The sequence below is a fragment of the Rhinolophus sinicus genome, linkage group LG04 (genome assembly GCF_036562045.2).
Source record: "Rhinolophus sinicus isolate RSC01 linkage group LG04, ASM3656204v1, whole genome shotgun sequence".
Lineage (NCBI taxonomy): Eukaryota > Metazoa > Chordata > Mammalia > Chiroptera > Rhinolophidae > Rhinolophus > Rhinolophus sinicus.
In genome coordinates, this window is record NC_133754.1 from 31598 (window position 1) to 46678 (window position 15081).

A 15081-nucleotide genomic window follows, 5' to 3' on the forward strand; every position below is an offset into this window, starting at 1 on the left:
ACAATCCTCTCCAGTAAGCCAGATCCCTTCATGAAGAGGACATTTCTATTCAGCATTGTCCAGCAACAATCACAAAAGTGTTCCACAATACGGATGGTAATAACGAGGGGTGGGAGGAGAGCTATAAAGGAGTAGAGTGTTAATACGTGATTAAAGTTGGTATCAATTTACAATACATTGTTACAAGTTTAGGAGATTAAACCTAATTTCCATGGTAACTACAAGCAAACTATCTATAGACTATACAAAAGGAAATGAGAAGGGAATAAAAAAATGTCCCTACCAAAAGATCAACTGATTACAAAGGAAGGTAATCATGGAGAAAAGGATAGCCCAAAAAAGCTGTGAGTTGTACAGAATCAATGACAAAATGGCAAATGTTAAGGCATTCCTTGGATTTAAATGTTAATGGATTAAACTCCCCAATCCAGAGACTTGGCATAATGTGTTACAAAAATAGGATCCAACTACATGCTGTCTACAAGAGGCTTGCTTTGGATCTAATGACGTGTAAGTTGGATATGAAGGAATGGAAAAGGTAAAACCTTGCAAACATTAACCAGTAGAGATCAGGAGTGGCAATAGTAATAAAAATAGATCTTAAACCAAAAACTGTTACAAGAGACAAAGAAGGACCTTGTATGATGATAAAAGGGACCATTTACCAAGAAGATATAACAGTCATAAAATTTAAACCTCAGAGCCCCATAAATACATGAAGCAAACACTGACAGAATTAAAGGAGAAATAGACAATTATACAATCACAGCAGGAGACTGGTACCTCTGTTTCATAGAATGACCAGACAGAAGATCAATAAGGAAACAGCAGTGGAGGAGAAACCTTGTAAAAGAAGATGCTGCCTACACAGTCAAGAGTAACTTTCAGAAGCTGGTACGGAGTTCTACAGTTTGTGTGGATCCTGGAAGGGTGGGAGAAGTGTGTGATGCTGACTGTCATGCCTTTGGTGGGGTGTATTTTGAGAGAGGATGTTAATACTCGGGGTGGGGGTTGTCAGGGAAAATTGGGCAGTTATCGCCAAGATCCAGATTCCTCTTATTCATTTTCAGAACTGGTTCGAGAACCTTGGTGGAGAGAATGTCCCACAAATATGGGTTGAGTTGGACCACAGGGTTTTATGTGTCTATGGGGTGTCCATTCGCCTAAGTTCATTTCCATGGGGTGAGGGTCTGAGACAGAAGAGAATTGATGGGGGACAGTTTGCACAGGGTGGAGTGATAGGAGCTGCTGCAGGCTATGAGGTTTAAGAGCAAGATGTAACACCTGAACAAGGAGAGAGGGTCTCCCCTGGGCAGATGGAGGTTTTTCACTCACACCCAGTCCATGCATTAAGGAGGCAAAGCGGAGGAAGAAGAAAGAAGCCATGAGACTCCAGATGTCCACAATTTCCAGACCCCCATCTCGTGAAGCCCCAAACCCTCACTTAGAAGTGGCCACAGTCAACAAGGACATGCAGGGTTCTCTAAGGGAAAGAGCAAGGGGGCTCTTTTTGCTCATGGTCAAAAGTAAGAATACTGTGACTATTGCTAATGAATAATATATAAACACCTTTATGTGAGAGGAACAAGAGTTGCAAATGCCAACTCTCCCACGGTGATCAGGAGCTCCAATTGCCTGCATGATTCTGAGGCAGGGGTGCCTGGTTCGCACCGTGTGTGGACTTGGTTTCTTCCTTCACTGTGGGATTTTCAGATTCAGTTGTTCTGCCATGTGCACTGGTGGTGGTCTCCAGCTCTACCCCTGCCCCCGCGAGCCTCACTGCTTGCCTCCTCTCCTCTGCCCCTCTCGATGCACTTGTCCTGAGTCAGCTTGGCTCCTCCATATGGGATCTCCAGCAGTGTCACTCACTCAACTCTGACTTTCAGATGGGCTCTGCACAGATTTGGTTATCAACCAAGTGATGTCACAGACTGTTTTACCATTTGGTTAACCAAGTCAATGACTTCAATTTGGTGGAATCAACAACAGCTCCCATCTTGCAAATTTACCCCTTAAAATTCCCTGCATTAGAATGTATCATGGGCATGAGTCATGATAATTTAGCACAAGTGATGAAGTTAATGAGCAGATAAAAATTAGATATTAATATAATTTAAATATTTAAGCCAGTGTTTTGGTACAGAAGTGTTTGAAGATTGATTAAGACTTGTGCAATGAAATAGAGTGAAGCTTGCTGACATCTATTAGGTTGGTGCAAATTTTGCAACGTTAACCTTTTAAACTGCAATTACTTTTGCACCAACCTAATAGTTGAACAGAGGACTCACCAGAACCCCCAAATTAGAGGCTGCAAGGCCTACTACACTCCCAATGCACGTTCTTCTGGAAGGAGCTGCTTGTTCTCCCAAATTCTACACTGCCCAGCTTCTTGGGGAAAATGAGACGTCGATTTTATCTTTCCCTTATAAGGGAAAACCTAATCATAGCTAAACTCCATGGAAGCACCCTGAGTACACAAGTGCTAAACCTGGACAGCACTTCTTTCCCTGTAACACTCCCCCCAGCCTCCCTCCAGTGCCCCCCCTTCACCTTGATTAGATTTTGAAGACAAAAAGTAAACATCTCATTAAATGATGGAGAACAAAGACCATTTTGAAGGATAATTTGAAAATACTCTTTATACATATTTGATTTCAGTTTATTTCAGTTTTATAAAACCATAGCTTTTAATAGAACCTTGACCCAAGTACCAGCAAGTTGAGATAAGAGTTTGGGTGGGAGAGAAAGTTACTTCATGTAGGACAAAATAACCATTATCTTTTTTCTGATCTTCAGCGTACACAATACAAATACGTATAGCTGCTATAACACTTCACACAATTCCTAGGAATTGGAACAATAATAAGATACAATGATGTTTTTCAACAGTTGGTCAAGGCTTTACATAAAACTGCCATGCTATTTCCCCTCTAAGTGTTGTACAAGCATTACCACTAATTAAATTCCAGACAATTTCATCATCCCAAAAAGAAGCTTGACCCTCATTAAGCAATCACTTCCATTATTCTACTCAACAACCCTTGCCAGCTACTAATGTACTTTCTGTATCTACCCTGTTTCCCCGAAAATAAGTCCTAGCCGGACAGTCAGCTCTAATCCATCTTTTGGAATAATAATTAATGTAAGACCCGGTATTATATTTATATTTATATTATATATTACATTACATTATATAAGACCTGGCCTTACATTAAAATAAGACTGGGTCTTATATTAATTTTTGCTCCAAAAAAACGCATTGGAGCTGATTGTCTGGCTAGGACTTATTTTCAGGGAAACATGGTATGAATTTGCCTATTCTGAATGTTTAAATACATGGAGTCAAACAATATTTGACCTTTCCATCTGGCTTTTTAAATTGAGCATAATGTTTTCAAAGTTCATCCAATTGTGGCACATATGAATACTTAGTATTTTCTATGTCTGAATAACATTCAATTGTATGGATAAACCAGATTGTGTTTGTTTATTCAGCCACTGATAGTCATTCAAGTTGTTTGTACTTTCTGGCTGTTGAAAGTAAACTGACATCTTAAGACGCTTAATCATAGAGCTGGGAAGACTATGGGTTGAGCTGGGCCCCTTGTTGACTCTCTAGTCTTGACTTCCTGTTGAACTCCATGGTAAACTCTAGGGGAAGAGATGTCAATAAAAGAGGGAGCCATATTGTGTTCTGGGTTTTTTGTCACAGAGGACTGCCCTCCGGGTGTGAGTGTGCTTACACTCTTTGGTGGTTCCATTTTCTTTTCCCAGATAAACCATTTTATTTATTTTATTTTTTTTAAGATTTTGTTGGGGAAGGGGAACAGGACTTTATTGGGGAACACTGTGTACTTCCAGGACTTCTTTCCAAGTCAAATTGTTGTCCTTTCTATCTTAGTTGTGGAGGATGTCATTCAGCTTCAAGTTGTTGTCCTTTCAGTCTTAGTTGTGGAGGGCGCAGCTCAGCTCCAGGTCCAGTTGCTGTTTTCTAGTTGCAGGGGGCACAGCCCACCATCCCTTGCGGGAGTCGAAGCAGCAACCTTATGGTTAAGAGGACGCACTGCAACCAACTGAGCCATCCGGGAGCTCGGTGGCAGCTCAGCTTAAGGTGCCATGTTCAATCTTAGTTGCAGGGGGCGCTGCCCACCATCTCTTGCGGGAGTCGAGGAATCTAACTGGCAATCTTGTGGTTGAGAGCCCACTGGCCCATGTGGGAATCGAACTGGCAGCCTTTGGAGTTAGGAGCATGGCGCTCCAACCACCTGAGCCACCGGCCCGCCCTCTTATACATTTTTTAAATCACTTTTTATTATACTTTTTTGATATACACCTAGAAAAAAGTAAAAGTTTTTACTGAATATTTTTATTAAATCTAAAAGTACTATGATGTAGTCTTTAGGATTTTCTATATATAATATCATGCAACCTGCACAAAGTGATTTTTTTTATTCCTTTCCAATTTTGATGCTTATTATCGCTTTTTCTTGCCTAATTGCTCTGGCTAGGACTTACAGTACTACATTGAATAGAAGAGGGGAGAGCAGGTAACCTTGCTTTGTTCCTGATCTTAAAGAAAAAGTTTTCAGCTTCTCCCCATTGAGTATGATGTTAGCTGTAGGCTTGTCACATGTGCCCTTAATTAAGTTGAGGTATGTTCCGTCTATGCCCACTTTGTTAAGAGTTTTTATCATAAATGGATGTTGTAAAATCCTTCTTCTTCATGTACTGAGATGATCATATGAACATCCTTCATTTTGTTAATATTGTGAATCACATTATTTGATTTGTGGATGTTGAACCATCCTTGCATCCCTGGAACAAACCACACTTAGATCCTTTTAATGTATTGTTGAATTTGGTTTGCTAATATTTTATTTGCATCTATGTTCATCAGAGATATTGGCCTGCAACTTTCTTTTCTTGTGATGTCCTTGTCTGGTTTTGGTATCAGGGTAATGCTGATCTGGTAAAAAATGTTTGGATATGTTCCCTCTTCTACTTTTTGAAGAGTATGAGAATGATTTGTTTTAATTCTTCTTTAAATGTTTTGGGAGAAATCTCGAGTGAAGTTGTCTGTTCCTGGAATTTTGTTTGTTGGGAGGTTTTTGATTACTGATTCAGTCTCCTTTCTAGTAATCAGTCTGTTCAGATTTTCTATTTCTTTATGATTACATTTTGCTAAGTTGTATGATTTTAGGAATTTGACCATTTCTTTTAGGTTGTCCAATTTATCAGAATATAATTGTTCCAAGTTGTCTCTTATGATCCTTTGTATTTCTGTGGTAACAATTGTAACAGCTCCTCTTTCATTTTTGTGTTTTCTTGAGGATTCTAGCTAAGATTCATCAATTTTATCTCTATCTTATCCCAGCTAAGTTTCATTGATGTTTTCTATTGGTTTTTTTAGTCTCTACGTCATTTATTTCTGCTCTTGTTATTTCCTTCCCTCTACTACCTTTGGGCTTCATTTGTTCTTCTTTTTCTAGTTCCTTGGGTGTAAATTTAGGTTATTTGAGATTTTATATACTTTTTTGATATAGGTATTTATTGATATAAACTTCCCTCTTCAACTGCTTTTGCTTTATTCCATAAGATTTGGTATACAGTAGTAATTCAGTTTTTGAACATCTCTGTTGACGAACATTTTGGTTTACGAACGCAGTAAACTCGAAAGTAAATGCTTCGGTTTTCGGTTTTCGAACACGCCTCAGAAGTCGAACATGTCATGCAGCTTCCACTGAGTGTAAGATCCTGTGGCCTAGCTGTTGGCTGTTTTCAAACATTTCAGAACTCGAACGGTCTTCCGGAATGGATTATGTTTGAAAACCGAGGTACCACTGTATTTACATTTGCATTTGTCTCAAAGTATTTTTTTATTTCTCTTGAATTCTTTGACCACTTGGTTGTTCAGTAGCATGTTATTTAATCTCTACATATTTGTGAATTTTCCAGTTTTCTTCTTGTTTTTTATTTTCATACCATTGGGGTAAAAAAAGATGCCTGATATGATTTCAGTCTGGTTTATTTTATTTTTCTCCCCATTCTTCCGCCTCTCCCCCAAACACTCTGGTTCAAGCTGTTGTTTCTCAGTCTAGTTGTGTAGGACGCAGCTCCCTGGCCCATGCTGATGGTATTATGAGCCTTGCGTCCCTCCCCTCCCCTAGCTGAGGCAGTCGGTCACCTGTTGTTGGTGGGTAGCTCACGGCAGCTCTCACCGGCTGCCGGCCACTCACACTGGCCACTGGCTGCTCATGGCAGCACACGGTAGCCCACGGCAGTACACAGCAGCCCATGGCTGCTCACGCTGGCTGGCAGCCACTCACAATGGCCACTGGCAGCTCCCGGCAGCACATGGTAACCCATGGCAGTACACAGCAGCCCACGCTGAACTCCACTTGCTCACGGCAGCCCAGATCCAAGGAGACCTGTTGTTCACAATCTTAGCTGTAGAGGGCGCAGCTCACTGGCCCATGTGGGAATTGAACCAGCTACCTCGGTTCTGCACTCAAACCACGTGAGCCAGTTGGCCGGCCCCAGTTTTCTTCATTGACTTGTTTTGTGGGCTAACATGCAATCCATGTTGGAGAATGTTCCATATGCACTTGAGAAGAATGCATATTCTGTTGCTTTTGGATGGAATATTTTGTAAAAGCTGTTAAGTATATCTGGTCTAACAGTGTCATATAAGACCAGTATTTCCGTATTAATTTTCTGTCTGGATGATCTATCCATTGATGCCAGTGAGGTATCAAAGTCCCTTACTACTATTGTATTGCTGTCTATTTCTCTCTTTAGGTATGTTGATATTTGCTACATATATTTAGGTGCTCCTAAGGTGGATGCATAAATATTTACAGATGTTATATCCTCTTGTTGAATTGATTCATTTATCATTATGCAATGCCCTTTGTTTTTTAAAAAAGGCATTTATAAAGGAAAAAGTATGTATCAGCAGACTTCACTCAAAAATTAGCTATTTATTGACTTTTAATTTATACTTGTGATGTACATATATGTTAATGGTATGTAGCTATGACACATCATCTTGTGTTTGACATTTTTCAGTAATGTTCAAAGTTACTTTCTGGTTAAACCCAGTCATCATAATTATGATTACTGCAGCATGAATAATCGAAACTGAGCAGTATAATAGATTTTTTAGCAACAACTTCACTTAATATGTATTTTTAAGCACTACTTCATTAAAAAAATAATTGCTTATTGTTATAAAATTCTACACTCAGAATTCTCACATGATATCACAACCCTACATATTTACCCTAATTTTTGTTATAATATGCCATTAAGCAAGATTACCAATTAATGTCTACATTGTGTGGTTAAACATTTTTTTTAGGTGTTTTTCCTAGTCATGAATTTCTGATACAAACGCCCACCATTCATTTGATTTTAGCATTGGTGTATATAATGCGAGACATTAAATGTTTACTAGGGAATTAAAAATCACTGACTTCCCTTCATTCGTTACATTGGAAGTATTTTATACATATAGCAGTCCCTCCCCACTTATCTTCAGTTTCACTTTCCACCGTTTCAGTTACCCATGGTCAATCATGGCCTGAAAATATTCAATGCAAAATACCAGGTATAAACATAAGTTTTAAATTGTGTGCCATTCTGAACAGTGAGAGGAAATCACATGTCATTCTGCTCCATCCTGCCTGGGGCATGAATCATTCTGTTGTCCAGCGAATCCACACTGTACACGCTACCTGCTCATTAGTCATTTAGCAGCTTTCTTGGTGTCACAGTGCTTGTGTTCATATAACCCTTTTATTAGCCTCACACCATCATAATACCTATGTCATTCACCTCACTTCATCTTATCACACAGGCATTGTAGCCTGTGTCATCATTACAAGAGGGGTGAGTACAGTACAAGATATTTTGAGAGACTTCATTCACATAACTTGTATTACAGTATATTATAATTATTCTACTTTATTTGTTATTGTTAACCTTTTACTGTGCCCTATTTATAAATTAAACTTCATCATACGTATGTATGTGTAAGAAATGGCATAGTATATATAGGATTCAGTATTATTTATGGTTTCAGGCATTCACTGGAGGTCTTGAAACATATTCCCAAAAATAAATAAGGACAAATTTAGTGCAAAAATTCACAAGTCTAAAATAGTTTTTCTCTGAGTAAAAAACTTTTTTCATGCATATTATACTGAGCATTAAATCCTGTTTTTTCCACTCATGTGACCTCCTGGTAAAGACCTTCCTGTCTGATTTTCCTTTTTAGGGAAATTAGATTCTTATTCATATAGAGTTTTCTTGTGCAACCCATGACTGGAGATCAGCTAAATTATCTTCCTCATTGATTATAAATATAGGGTTCCTCCAAGTGAAGTTCACTCATGTTGTTTAAAGGTAAGTTATAAATGAAAGCATTTCCATAATGAATATAGTCATAGAATTTCTCCCATGTATGAGTTTTCTGATTTATTAGAGCTGTGGTTGAAGACTCTTCCACATTCATTATATTTACAGAGTGAGTTGTCTCATGTCTTCTAAGTCAAGCGCTTGTAACAAAGGCTTTCCCATATAAATGACATCCAAATGGCTTCTCTCCAGTGTGAGTTCTCTCATGTCGTTTAAGGCAAAAACTTTGAACAAAGAATTTCCCACATAAATGACATCTAAATGGTTTCTCTGGAGTGTGAGTTCTCTAATGTCTGAGGTAAGAGCTTTGAACAAAGACTTTCTCACGTACATGACATCCAAATGGCTTCTCTCCAGTGTGAGTTTTCTCATGTCATCTAAGGCTTTTGAACAAAGGCTTTCCAACATAAATGACATACAAATCGCTTCTCGCCAGTATGAATCCTCTTAATTTCTACTTAAGAATGAAGTATGATTGAAGGCCCTCCACATTGATTACACACATGTGGATTTTCTCCTTTGTGAGTTATTTTGTGGAAATTAAGGTGAGAGCCCCAGCTGAAGTGTTTTCCACATTCATCACATTTATAGGGTTTCTCTCCCATATGAATTCTCTGGTGTATATAAAGGTTTCTTCTGTGACTGAAAAGTTTCTCACATTCATTACATTTATATGGTTCTCTCCAGTGTAAATTAAGACATGTTGACTCAATATGTATGTGTGAAAGAAAACCTCATTGAACTCAATATGTTCAAAGGGGTCCTTTCCTCAGTGATATCTCTGCTGTTGGGAAAGAGATGAGAGACTGTAAAAGAACTGTTCACATACATTCATTCATTCACTTCTCTACATATGAATTCTATGCTGACCATTTCATGAATATCTCCAGGAAAGTCTTCCCCATGTTAGTTACATAACATATGGTGTGTTAATTTCCAGCGTGCACAAACATTTTTACCTTTATAGCATCTTTACTGGAGGACTGAGTAATTTTGAAGATTTCATTGTGTTTCATGCAAATAAACCAGGATTATACAACTATCCTTTTATCAGAACAAAATTTATAGTTTAAATCCAGGCTGATTTCTTATTCACATTGAGATTTTCAATCACATTCTATGAGAATGTACTTATGCCAAATTCTTACTATTTTTATGTGGTTCATCTGAAATGTTAACTTATCCCATTCCCAGATCTTTAACATGGATGATCAAGGTTTGTCCCCATGAAACTTACTATTGTCTTGTACTTAGATGGGTCCTTCAGACATCTCGCATAGATATTATTCCTTGTTTTCAGTGGCTGTTTTGCATGCCTGAAAATTTAAAGAAACTAAGAAATAGACATAAGAAATATCTTCAGTGGAATTAGGGGAATTAAATTGATGGGGAAAAACAAACGCAAGGCCCATGTAAGTATGTTTCAAATATTGACCATTGCATGGCAAAATAATGTGACATTGAGGAATATACTAGTGAACAGGCACATATTAGAATAATATAAATTAGGAAAAAAACCCTCAGTGTTGAAATTCAAGAAAAACAAAATAATGATTGGCCGCTGCAGAGGATATGAAAATGGAAATCATTAAAAGAAAGACCACATTGTAAAATTTTACATCCAATGAGGACAGCAACATTGCTTCTCTGAGGTCAAATGTAAGTACAGGAGGATACATGAAGGGAAGTTAATAAGTGTGACAAATAGCGACTCAATCTGAGGAATTTTGTCTCAGTGGCCACTCAAATTTCTCTGAAGCTGTTATTCACTAAATAAAATCTGCAACTGACATCCATGAGGTCTTGGTCACCCACTGACGAGCCTCTTCTTCACACAGAGCACACATGCCGGGAGCTCACCTGGCCTCAGGCCGTGGGGAAGTCCCCTTTCTTCCCTCCACGGCTCCTCCTCCTGCTTCATCTGGGAAATCACATCTCATTTGACGAATTGATACCCTGTATGTTGGAGAATGGTATGTTGACTTCCAGTTCTGTGTTGATAACAGCACATGATGTTCACATCCAGTGCCGGCTATTGAAGAAGAACCATGTGAGCATGGATGGGCAGCCCAGAGAACCCCTGGAGCACTGGCCACAGTCAAGGTTCTCACCCTGACACTGCACCCCAAGACAGTGCAGGCCTGTGGGTGCTGATGCTGCTGCCTATCTGAAAGGCAGAGTGCTCAGTGTTTGCATCCACAGAGGAATCAAATGTTTCCACAGTGGGGCTCACATTATTTTCAAAGGCATACAATAAACATAAGCTCCACCTGAGGAGCTGTGGAGTATACTCTGTGGAGTTTTATACGGAAAGTGAAGACAAGATGTTATGTTTTCTACTGTGCTCAAGACTCATAGTTCTTAGAGCGGAAAATATTTAAGATCTTTATTCATTTAAAAATACTCATTGTATTCCCAGCACTGTTCTTTTTCTTGGAGATAGCATAGCAGAAAGATATAAAATTGGAAGACTATATTCCAATTGTGTAACATTTGATGAAAATAAAGTAACAGATTTCATCCAGGTACAAAAAGATTTGAATCAGGGCAGACAGCAGAGTGGCATATGTGGAAGCTGTCCTGGATACGCGTTTCATAAATAAAGAAATGACTGAATGTTGACAGGCGCACCCTCGGAGACTAGATGGCTAATGTTCTCCAGCATCACAGCTCTGTACAGCTTTCTCAGGGATGTGTCCAGCAAGGCCCACTCTTTTGGGTCAAGTCTACAGCTACATCCTTGCAGGTTACAAATTCCTAGAATATCATGGATCTTCTGGTTCAATCAGGGCCAATATTTCCATGGATGATAGTCAACATGATGATGCTGGCAGATGGGAAGCTGTCTGTATAGAAAGCTCCAACCACATTTTTAGTTCACGTCAAATGTTCCTCTGTGCTGATTTTGCTTGTGCCTTTCTCACACAAAAAAGAAATACACGCTTGGTGAGCACATAATTACTTCATTATAAATGAATCTTTTTATTTATTTATAAATGAATCTTAAATGTGGAAATAACTTGGCAATTCCTCACTAAATTAGTAATATTGACTTCCACACTAGTGATGATAACTTAGGTGATATATTGGTCCTGAGAGTTCCAATGAGCTAATGTGCAAATGCTTCTTTTACAACAAACAATATACACAAGTGATAATCCTATTAATATTAAAAGGTAGAGAATCATGAAAAAAGGCCCAGCATTCTGCAGGATAAACTGCTTTATTGAACTTGGCATCAGCAAGTGGCTCCTCTCATCTTACAAAACTCACTTGGTCTTTTCAGGTTATCAAGGGTCATGCAGTACAATTAAGGGCTCCTGAGATTGCTGTTCTGAAGGATGGCCTTGGAATGACCCGTCCTGTGGTGAGCTCTCCAGTCTTATCATCAGTTATCAGTTATTGTGTCAGTCACCTGTATATTAATTTTATTTTTCAAGAGGCAGTATCAGCCCCTTGATTAGCTCTCACCTCTCTTAGTCTTTCAAAAACTGCAATAAAAGTCTAACTCTAACCTCTGTACACAAATGCTAAATGCACAGCCAATTTATAAAATACTCCCTATGCATTGTTTTCAAATTTTAAGATATTGTAACTGTAAAGAGGGAAAGTAGGTGACTGGGGACAATGGCAGTAAAGAGGATTTTAGTTATCTTTGGAAGTTTCAAAATTATTCAAGTGCATTGCATCAAAACTTTAGTAAGTATAAAATTGAGGAAAAAAAGATTTCCCGTTGCATTCTCTTGTACAAACCTTTCTATGATCTCTGAAAACAGGAAGACCCAGCCCTCCATATATCACACTGGCTTCGTTAAATTCACCTGCTAACCTCTTGAGTGGACTGTAAACTTATGCTCACACTCACCTCTGTCACCTACCACCACACACTTAAGCCCACTGTAGACACTACTATGTTTCATGAGTAAATCATTTTCCCACTAAGACCATGCGATCGATGAGAAGAAAATGTTGGCGACGTCTTTTCTGCTAGGACCTTCTTAATGGAGAGTGAGCTAAGTTAGTGCGAATGTTGAAAAGGAGACAATTTATTGATCAGTACCTGATCGACCTTAAGCATCTCTGAGTGCTGGGAAAATTTAATTAGAGTTCACATCATTGAACACTGTCTGAATGCACTGAGAAGATTCAGGCCAAGAGAAGACTTCCCATCCACTAGCAGCACATGTTATTCAGGGGAGAGATTAAATCTTGACTCACTTGTGGTGGCATTCTCAAGAATTCAGCCACCACCTCTCTTCCACTGGCTTTTCACTCACAGACAGTGTCAGCCATAAGCAGGACAAGCTGAGCAAGGAGAAAGAAGCCATGAGATGCGAGTCTCATCCACAGTTTCCAGACATACTGGTCATGAATCCCCAACACATCTCCTGAGTGGAGCCCCTCAGCTCAGTGTACGAGAACACGTACTGTTCTAAAAGTGGGCGAGTGCTCACATCTACTCAGACCCAGATGGAGAAGACTTTGGCTAGTGTTGCTAGTAAATAATATGTGAAAACCCTTTTCTTTTTTCAGACTAGGAAATGAAAATCAGTGACTTCATAAGTTAACTAGCCCAAGTTTTTCATAGGGTTGGGCAATTCTCTCTCTGAACCCCAAACCTAGGATGTCATGACTTAGAAAATGCAGGATGCATGGGTTTGATGAGGAAATGTATTTGTTCAATAGGCTATTTTAGTAAAGTTGTAACTGGAATACTGTCCTATATCAATCATCACCACTAACAACACCCCCAGCATTTCATAAATTATATAAGTATTGGTAAACTTTAATTTATACCAAAATTGTGTTAGTATTAAATGTATTTCACAGAAAACGGTGATATTCTATCAGAAACAAAAGTAGATTTAACTCACTTTTTGTACCTAAAGTCTGAAAAATAAGAAAAACTCTTATTAAATATGACTCTGCCTAGAGATTTAAATATATTTGCTTAAGTCATCCTCACAAAACTCTCCTGATTTTGATTTATTTGCTGTTATGGGCTCAGTGCATGGGCCCCCTCTCTCCCAACTCCTATGTGGAAGCCCTAACCTCCACTGCAGTGGTCTTCAGAGGCGGGGCCTCTGGGAGGTGATCAGGGTTAGATGAGGGCTCCAGAGTGGGTCCCCCAGGAAGGGACTGGTGCCACGATGAGAGCGAGAGACCCGCGCTCTCTCCTTCTGCTCTGTTGGGACACAACGAGGAGGCCTCCTGGGAGCCAGGGGCTCGTCCATCACTAGGAACTGAATCTACTGACATCTTGATCTTGGACTTTCCACCTTCAGAATTACGAGCAATGAATGTGTGTAGTTTAAGCCCCCTGCTCTGTGGGGTTTTGCTATGCAGCCCAGAATGACTGAGATGTTCACCAGTGTTAAAAATGGCATAGCATGCTTTCAAAACTCTTTAATGTGACAAAATTACATGGCTACAAATTGACAATGTTAATATTTACATTTTGCTCTTTTCCAAACTCAGATTTCTACAAGTGACCCTCCTGAGAAGTACTAACCACAGGTACGTTTTACCAGGAATATCCATCAGGTTAGTGATCAGAGACCACAGCCAGTAATCACCGCTCTCTGCCCCTTCAGCTGCTTCACGGAATCACTCCCCATGCCCAGGTTCTCCTACCACTTGGGAACCACAGTCCAGTCACCCCACTTTGGTCTACCAGCCCCTAACTGCACCTTTTCTGCTGCCCAGTTCAATCCCTGCTTACTCCTTTTGACATGCATCAGGGACAAACTGCAGTTTTATCCCACCTGCATGTGCAGCAGCTATCGAAGTGACTGCTATCATGGCTCATGCCCAGTAATGTCTGAAAAAACACCTTTTGTTACATCTGCCTTCTCATGTCTCTTATACATCTATTTACTACACCTGTTTCACCACCAAAACCCTGTAACAGGTAATAGTCATACGTTTCTCAAAACTCAACATGTGTATCTAGTGTGATGTAAGAAATGTCAAAACCTGCAGGGAATTTTTCATAAGCTTTAATTTTAGTGAAACTGATGACAACTGCCAGGAAGCAAGCTCTCAAATGCTTCCTTGAATGAGTTTTGCAGCTTCTTTTTGCATTTAAATTAAGGAGGGGAGGAAGAAAGATGACATGGGGAGGGAGAAAGCCAGGCAGGGATGGATTATAGGACAGTCAACACAATTAGGCACTCTCTTGAGGGTGGCTATCCTTATTTCAGAGGTGTGGTAACTAGTTGCATGGGAACCATGTACAGGGTGGCTTAAAACCTTTCACCAGAGAAGCCACAGGCCTGGAGCATGACTACCCACCACAGCCTGCACAGTTAGGAATTTATGATTTATTACCGCAGCCCATTTTCACGCACAAATAAATGTGTGCAAGTGTCAGGACAGGGTATAAAACAGAGAGAAGGAGCTAGGATGGACTCTTCAGACATACCATTAGAGTTGTTTGAGATATTCTTTGCTGAGGATGTGTGGAAGAAATGACCACAGAGTAGTTTGAAAACAATCAGGAGCCTGAAATAGCACAGAAAAACAGTTACCAAAAGGAGGTCATAATCCAATTCTTTGGTTTCAAATAAAAGACTGAGACATACCCATTAGATATTTTGTGGGAAAACATTGGTGGTGTTAGCAAGACATATGTATGGGGAGATCATTGGTGATTTTAGTAAG

General features: G+C 39.4%; 1 long non-coding RNA gene across 1 annotated transcript; it reads left to right on the forward strand.

The window, feature by feature from the left end:
- The first annotated feature begins 10103 nt into the window (after positions 1-10103).
- LOC141570994 (uncharacterized) lies at positions 10104-13918 on the forward strand. Its single transcript, XR_012495415.1, has 3 exons — positions 10104-10391; positions 11705-11785; positions 13897-13918. It is a non-coding gene; the product is annotated as an uncharacterized LOC141570994 (long non-coding RNA).
- Positions 13919-15081: the final 1163 nt, after the last annotated feature.